At 40.6% G+C, this 9,079-nt stretch overlaps 1 protein-coding gene across 3 annotated transcripts in view; it reads left to right on the top strand.

Moving 5' to 3' along the window:
• The first annotated feature begins 4,665 nt into the window (after positions 1–4,665).
• The window catches only part of LOC144522500 (zinc finger protein 536-like), a 24,006-nt gene continuing 19,592 nt past the window's right edge, over positions 4,666–9,079 (top strand). For 2 of the 3 annotated variants that reach the window (XM_078257615.1, XM_078257617.1), the window contains exon 1: positions 4,796–5,026. The gene's annotated coding sequence lies outside the window, so the exon portion shown is untranslated. The other variant, XM_078257616.1, reaches the window with a different exon arrangement.

Here is a 9,079-nt window from a genome sequence, read left to right as displayed (position 1 = left end):
GTCTTGTTTCCTATTTCTCCCTTGAAAGAAAATATTATCTTGTTCTTCTGGGTCTCTTTTTCATTATGTTCTGCTGACAGGCCTTTATTCTGTATCTGAATATCAGTTTGGAAAGATTCTCAAATATTTTCTCACACTGCATAGTAAAGGTACTGTATGTGATAGTAACATGTTTGCTCCTGATATCTAGTGCAAATTGTTTCGGTCTTTAAACAGCTATTACCAGACACTGACTGAGCTAATATGGTCTCCTATAAATTATTGTTACGCCTTGTGAATTTCCCATTGTGTTTTTAAAATTTGAAGAGCTAAGGAAACCACCCTCCATATTGCAGCCAAACTTTGTAAGCGAGCAATAACATTTCATCAAAGCTGTATCGCAAACTGAACACAAAATGCCTCTTCCAGTTATCGAAAGCACAATATGAGTGCAGCCTTAATAAGAAAGAGGGAATTTCCAAGCCAAGTACTCTGACAACATATCAAGTTCTGCCCAAAAACAAAATGGAACTGCTGAGGAACAGAAGAAAGTCTGATTTACAGTCACGTTCAAGTCATGATCATGGTTGCAGTCAGTGATCTTGAGGAAAAGCATAGAGTGTAAAACTCCTGTATGATTTGACTTGGATGATGGGATGTATTCAGATCCAGTACCAGTACAACTATATGTAAATATTCCATTAAGTAAAAGAAGTCATACTACAGTAAAAGTACATGAGTATTTACACCAAAATGTACTCCAAAAGTAAAAAGAAAAGTGTGGCGATATAAACTTAGCACAAAAAGTAAGAACATTTGTGTTTGGTAGATTATTTCTCTGTGGTAACAATGCTTTTTGGCAATGAATCTTATACTGTTGGAAAGCCTGTTTAGTTCCCTTTCAAATGTTGCCCCATTTGTAAGGAACATGCATTTGTGGGATGAGCAGCAGCGCTGAGTATGTGGGTTGCGCCCATGAAACATTTGCCAAATCTTCTCTGCCAATGCCAAACAGTTTATTCTGCCATTGACTCGTTTGGTGTTTGGTGGATTGGATGATTGAAGTTTGAAGAAACAAGAAATATTGGCAATTTAACAATTTATTCATTTCACAAACAGGAGCCTCAGTAGCGTGTGGAAGAACCATACACAGCCACAACAGCCTGGCACCTCCTCCACATGCTGGTCACCAGCCTGGTCACACACCGCTGTGGGATGGCATCCCATTCTTCAACCAGCAGTCCTGACCTCAACCCCATTGAACACTTGTGGGATCAGCTTGGGGGTGCTGCTCGTGCCAGAGTGACCAAATCAACCACGTTGGCTGACTTGCGACAAATGCTGGTATTTCCTTACTTTATGTGCTAAGTTTATAAGCTTATATGTGAGATGATTAATAATAAAAATATAATATAATCTTTGCCTTTTTGTTATTTTTAAAAACAAAAATATTTTCACCTCTTTACACATTAAACAGTTAAATAAAACCACGTGCGAAGTGGGGAAATGTTTCTTTGGTGGAACTGCTGCCGACTCATAGACGTCTGAAACATAACATAACAAGGGGTTCTTAAGCCAAAAAGGTTGGAAAGCACCGGTTTAACTTTAACAATGTGCTGTATTTTAAAAACGTATGTATATTTTTCTTATAAAATCCTAATCTGAAAAGTAACTATAGCTGCCAAATAAATGTAGTGGAGTAAAACGTAGAAAGCAGCAGAAATAGAAATAAAGTACAATATAGTAAAGCATACGTACCTTCAAATTGTATTTTACTTGTATAAATGTACTTGTTTATTGTTGTTTATTACTTTGAGGTTATATGATATTACTGGTATTGGTATGACTCTTATGTAGATTTATTTAAATCTACACACGTTAAACACTAATTCATTATAGTGGGAAGTATATATATATATATATATATTATTATATATTTTTTTATTCCCTCAAAGATGACTTGGGTGGTTTTTATTTTAATGTGTATATAGCCAAACTAATGATTCATTGTTCCTGGCCGCTGACAGTTTGGTTTGTTCTGTGTATGTTTGGAGTTTTTAGGAGATTAATAAGTTTTAAAGCAGGGGATTTTTTTCTTCTTCTTCTTTAGTGAACTTAAAAATCGCTCTGGACCGAGCTGTGTTGTTTGATGTAATTTTTGGGGCAACTCATGCACACCACTGTACTTCATCTCCCCCACAAGCAGCTTTAATTAAAGCTGTGGCTTGTGAGTTGAAAGGCTATCACTCCCCTTTATAGTTAACTGGTGGGAATGCAGGTCTCTGATAAGAAGCTTTTAAGCAGGTCCTGAGGTGACTCTACCCCCCTCCGCTTCATCAGGATTATTTCTCCAATATGAAAATCCAGGTAGCATGAGACAGATTAGGCAACGCTTAACACACTAGATTTGTATTGGTAAGACACGGATCAATGGTTTAATGTAGGTTAAGCTGTGAAGGTATATGCTGGAACATAGTGGAACTACATTACAAAGAAATCTAGCATACAAACTATGTAATGGGCTGGAACACACACACACACACACACACACACACACACACACACACACACACAAGATCTACATTTTAGGGATTAAGAGGGATTTTTAAGAGTTGTGCGATGAAGGATTCAAGCAGGTATTGTTGTCCAGACAGGTGCTTGGGCCTGAGAGGGGGAGAGGAAGAGTTGCACTTAGCTCCAAATGTCAGAGGAATGGATTAAACCAGCATATCTGCTTCACTGCTATTGGAACGTACGCTATTAAAGACCCAGCCACAAAGTGTCTCATACTTACATCATTTACACTCACGGCCTATAAGAGGAACTGGTTGAAATCCCAGGAGAGAAGCAAATGTTCAGGTGACCCACGGTGATGTGACAGCTCGGCAGCTACCTGTCACTTTGATTCTGCTGTTTCCATCCTCAGATTCCCCTCAATGTCTTTCAGAGTTCATCTCAAAACAATTCAAAAAATCACTTTGATTTTTGTTTATGGTCCTTCTTAGGTTTAGTGTGTCTTTGGAAAAGAGTAGCCTTGCCCAACTGCCATGCTTCGCTTGTTTGCAAGCCATGATGTCTCTCTCTTTCTCATGGGTGGGCCAAATTCTCTGGGTGGGCAAAGCAGAAAAAGGGGAGGTAACCTTTCCCCTTATGATGTCATAAGGGGAAGATTCCAGATCGGCCCATCTGAGCTTTCATTTTCTCAAAGTCAGAGCAGGATACTCAGGGCTCGGTTTACACCTATCGCCATTTCTAGCCACTGGGGGAACATAGGCAGGCTGGGGGAACTCACATTAGAGTTAAAAAAAACTCATAAAGTAAAATTTTCATGCCATGGGACCTTTAAAAGTGAGGATGTGCTGCCAATCTGAAGACATCACCTTGGGCTCTGGGAATGTGTGATTGGCTTTTTTCCCACCATTTTGTTCTGATGTTTTATGAAGGAAACAATTAATTGATTAATTGAGGAAATTGTGAAATCATTGGTGTAGTCTACGTGATATGCAGGTATACGCAGTATACCCACTAAGAAAGCTCCAGGATTTCCATGTACCCACTTAAAAATGCCCAATGACACGCAACAACATACTTTCTAGTCTATTTTTGATATATTGTCATCTGTGTTTTTCTTCTTCGCATAGACTAAATAAAGGTATTTCCACTGTAAATTGGTGCATAAAAGTGTATCCGAATGCAGGAAATGAAGTCTTTGACGCTCAAAATAATCCTGGGGGTGGACACCCAGACCCCCCACTATGATATGCCCCCCCCCCAAAAGGCAGATTCTGGCCCATATATATACATATATATATATATATGTATATATATATATATATATATGTATATATATATATATATATATATATATATATAGAGGCCAATATATTTATATACAGTACAGTATGCCCACTCCAATACATTAGACTACACCACTACGTGAAATAATATATATATTTTTTTAAACCTTTATTTATCCAGGTAAGTTGATTGAGAACAAATTCTCATTTTGCAATGACGACCTGTCACATTCACACAGTTCCACATTCATACCTGGAAGTTTCAGCTCCACTGGAGTGGTTGGGGTTAAGGGCCTTGCTCAAGGGCACCTCAGTGGTGGTAATGAGGGAGGGACAAGCACTAGCTCTTTCACTTTCCACACCCAGATTTTTTTATGTTGTCAGTCTGGGGATTGAACCAGCAACCTCCAGGTTACAAGCTCGCTTCTTTAACCATAAGACCACCACTCCCTCCGTTTCAACATAGCTGGACTGCTTACAAACCTAAGTTTAAATTAAAGTAAAATGCTGAATCACTGAGGTTTAGTCATCCTTTCTTCCTTTACACAGTATGCCAACAAACAGTTTGGATACATAAAGCAATATGCTGCCCAATACACAACACAGAGGATCAGTCTGTGTAAAAAAAAGAATCTGCATATTTGTGTCTATAAAGAGAAACAAAATCATGCCATCATTATATGCGAATCCATCATGCTTTCACAGAAGTTTTCAGAAAACATAAAAGTACTACTCTTGCAGGTAATCGCCGTAACAAATTAGACATGCGTAATACCACGTGATACCTTCAAATGCACGCATCTCGGAAAAAGGATGGATGAGGTCTGAGTCCTGGAGACAGCGCATTTTACGCACGGTGCCAGCGTGTTACACTTACACACCAGCGGCCAGATGAGGGAGACATACGGCTTCGGGACATTTCGAAGTATCCCGAGTAATTTTTGATAAGATTTCATTACCTCTTTCTTCAACTGGAAATACTACGGAGCAGAGCGCACCGCTGACGTCGTCTGGTGAGAGCGTTTATAGATTGCTTTTTTTGTTGTTGTTGTTTTTGAGAGAGAGAGAGGAGGCGTACAGTTCAATGGGGGGGATCTGGGTCCGACTATGTGCTGGGCGTTTATGATAAAGCGTGTGAAGCGTACAGTCAGTCAGTCAGTCAGCCAGCAGTCAGTCATTCAGTTCACCATCACTCTCCGCTGAACTCCAGCTGTCACCTCGGGTCCTCCACGCCTCCTCGCATCGGCCAGGTAAGAGACATCACCGATTCAGATTTACTCGGGGTATTTGTGAAAAAAAGTGAGTGAGTTTAAGTTTCTGATGTGTCGGATTCTGATAGACACGCGTTCCCCAGAGCTGGAGGGGGGTGGGGTGGGGGTTAAAAAGTAAGTCATGACGAAGGCTAAAAGGCGACTATGGAATTCCATTCGATACGTTACCGGAAAAAAATAATTGAAGAAGAGAATGAAATCAGCAAATGTGTTTCCTGGGTGTTCCTTTGTAGGTTACATAGCCTATGTTGTGTGTACAGTAGACCGTGATCCTGATCCATATCATGTTTTTAATACGACCTTTTTTTTTTTTTTATATTATATTAAGTCATCATAACGTTTGTTTTTAATGTCATATTAATGTCTCATACAATTAAGAACCATATCCCAAAATAAAACAAACAAACAAAGTACCAGACACGCCAGACCTCATACAAAATAATGGGCCAATGAAGTTGTGTGAGACTGAGAATAATAATGCAAGGTGTCTGCACACTGCAATGTACAGTTTTCCTAAAAACTTATTTCACAATTCACAGGTTTTTAAAGCAACACATTTTACAGTTGTAACATTTTTTTTTTTTTTTTTTGAAGTAGCCATGCTTTAGATAAAATAAACCTTTTTTCTTCTTCTTTCTTCTTTTTTTTTTTTACTGTCACCTGCACAAAGTAGCACCGCTACTTTCAAAGCCATCCTCACCCTCTGCCCCCCTTCTTCCTCCTGTTTCCAAATGCTCTCCTTTGAAGCGATGATGCCCCATCTGTCATATGTGAGCAAAGAGAGACCATGCTCTGCTCTCCTCAATTACTGAATTCTCCTCATGCCAGCTCCGGTGGGACAGGAGGAGGAGCAGGTGGGTGGCAGTCAGTTCGATCAATCAACATGAAATATTCAGCTTTGAATATACACATCATTTACTGCTGCTGCTGCTGCTGCTGCTGTCCTTGTTAGAAACACCCCAAAAAGAGTTGGGGCGTTTGTCTGAAGCGTTTTGTAACTGGGACCATGTGTGCGCCGCCGTGACACAGTTCCGGATGAAAGATTGGGGCCTGTGTATGTTCAGGTGACACCATATTTTTCTTTTTCTTTTTTAAACTGCAGCCTGTATGGCGGCTGGAGGGGTATCTGAAATGATTATCATCATAACTGAGAGGAAATTAGAGAGTGAGGGAGGGTGAGTGGATGAAACTGTATTAAATGTAGCGCCACAGCCGCTTTCTCATTATGCTGAAGTAAATTCATGCAGCTTACATGACAAAGCTCTGCTTGGCAACTTTCTCCTCTGATAGAGGCACTTGTTTGAACATGAGGCTCATGATTTGAATATCTCTAATCCATGCTGAAATCAACAGGCCAGATGAACTTTTTGGCACCCTCTTTACCAACCACATTGAGAAGGATTTCCTCCCCCCAAAAAATGCCTAAGCTAACCTAGATTTAGGCTTAACATCCCTTGAAAGTGAGGGGGGAGGGGGGCAAAAGTTATTTGATTTGTCGCAGAAATTCTGGAACTTTGAAGCCTTATCAGAGAAAAATCGGAACCTTTTCAATCATTGAAAACTCTTCAGGAAACTTTTAATCTCCTAAGTGTCTGCCTTGTGATTATAATATCTCTGTGATGTTGCCTCATGAAATTTGCCCGAGTACCATGGCCCTAAGTATTTGAGCTATGAGGCAATACAGTGAAAAGCATAGCCCCCTCATATGAGAACACAACAGTGAATAATTAATAACCTTGCTCCCAATTCCAGGAAAACAATAGCATATTGTAGGAACACTGCACTAATTTAACTAGAGGAGAAGAAAAAAAAAAGTCGACAACTTCGACAAAATGTGGAATGCATCGCCATTGTTATAAAGACTATCTGCATGAGTTTTAGTTGTAGTTATTGTATTGTTTTTTTTTTTTTTACACTTTTTATACTGCTGTGTTGCATGTGTATGTGCTGTGTTGCATGCTGTATGATATTGTAGTGTAATGTTGTTTGCCTTGGAGATTAATCAAAACCCATTAAATACCCCTCTCTCACCTGCTGGCAGTATGTGAGGTGGAAGTGCACATGCAGGAAGCTATTTTCCACAGGCCTCCTCTCTTGGCTGTCAGCTCCCATTAAGGGGGAAGGTGTCATATCTGTAACACAGCTGAGTGCAGATGGCAGAGTGGAGGGGATGGCTCACCGATTTAAACAATGATTAATGAACAGAGATGGAAAACAAATTACATTGGACTATTGGAGGCAGGGAATTGTTTTTATGAAAATGTTAATTGTGTCTGCCAGGCTGATACCAGGAGTGGGGGAAGGGTGGAGCGAGGGCAAGGCAGGGGGTTCGACCAAGGGTTACTGATAGGACGTCTACTACTCCCCTGGCTCAGATTATCGGCATGTCTCAGCATGCAATGTTTAATACCTTACCTTGGCTTTAAGACCTCTAATGTGCCATAAGTTTCAGGGTTTGGCTTTTTATGATGAACCCCATGAAGAATTGTCGCCCACCACTGCACCAATTAGCGTTATCTTTAATAATAAGTGGTTGTAAGTGACGAAAGAAGGCGCCCTGTTCTAGTTGTAATTATTGCAGGCGGGTGCAGCTGCACTACTTAGGGAGATGATGATAATTATTTTTCTTCTTTTTTTTCATTGCGGGTTGATTATTTAAGAGCATCATACACTCATCAGAGTAATCAGGAGAGAGTGATTAGTGAAAATCCACGAGGCTAACAGCTGCCACATTAAACACTTGCCTCTGTTGCCAACACACGGAGCCAGAGCCCTTCCACAGGACAGAGGAGAAACCAAAGCACTTCACCTTCAACTCCACGACCACATGTGTTTGTTAGAAAGTCAAGGCTCAGGGCACACAGAGAATTAGAGTAAACAGAGCGCCCCATGAAAAGGCGTGCTGTTGTGCACCAAGGTCAATCTTCAATGCTTCAATTCACAAGTACAGGAGCGCGCTATGGGGGGGGAGTACAAGTTTGATATGGCATTTTTGGAAGTGTGGGAAATAGAGATCGGTAGTGCGCAGTGACTTTGGTCTCCTCTTGAATTGGGTCCTATTGTATTAAAATGAGTGAATGCTCTGGAAAACGAGGGCTGTTTGATGAGACCCGATGTGATACACAATCCCTCTCCAAAAAAAAACCCCGTCTCAATTAGAGAAGTGTGCCACGGCCATGTCCGGTGTTCATGCTGCGCTGCTTGCCACTGTGTAAGGCCTGCTAAACTAAAAGCTAATTCTCTTAGCCCAGATGTTGCCTGAGCACAGTCCTGGGATCCCACTGGGTTGATGAGCTCAATCAGTGAAATGATGAAAAGATGATTTTGTCCCTGTAATTACAGTGTGTAAACTACTTAGCTCGGATTGCAAAGGAAGTCATTTTCTAATTACGCTGGTACCCCGTTGTCTAATGGTGGATGTTTTGTTGTTTTAGAGAGCGCGGGAAAGAGAGAGAGAGGGATCGAGAGGAAGACTATGTGTGTGAGAAAAAGAGAGAGAGAGAAAGAGAAAGAGAGAGAGAGAGAGAGAAAAAGGGAGGAACTTCACGAGGGGTCTGTGATCTTCTGCTGCAGCTGAAAAAAAGACCATCATAAGGGCAAGATGGCTGCCAAATGAGAGTTCATTGAATTATCAGCCCAGTTAATGTGCCTTGGATTATGCTCTTTGTTTGTCAGTTTTTTTTCCTGTAGATGCATAGCTTAATGAGATACTGTAAGTGGCATTACCAGACTCCTGCTGTGATTTTGTGATGACTCGTTTAATGACTTTTTGTTTTAGTGCCTCCAAGTGCTTTTGCAACTGAAAGCAGACAAATCTAGTATTTCCTCCATGTCTGCCATCTCTTTGCAGTTTTGCCAATATTGAGCAACGTAAAAGACGATGTAAAAGCAAAATGATCCTGTTTCTTTAAATGATATAGTGACAACAGTTTGCATTGGCAAGCCTGCTTTGGGGGTGGGGGGAGTTGTACTTTTCAAGAAAGCAAAACATGTCATTCTTTGAGATCTGTGTGAGTTCTGTTGGAGCTGGCT

This window comes from Sander vitreus, chromosome 8 (genome assembly GCF_031162955.1).
Source record: "Sander vitreus isolate 19-12246 chromosome 8, sanVit1, whole genome shotgun sequence".
Taxonomy (NCBI): Eukaryota; Metazoa; Chordata; class Actinopteri; order Perciformes; family Percidae; genus Sander; species Sander vitreus.
The sequence above is the reverse complement of the archived record's forward strand: the minus strand, read 5'-3'. Positions and strand labels throughout refer to the sequence as shown.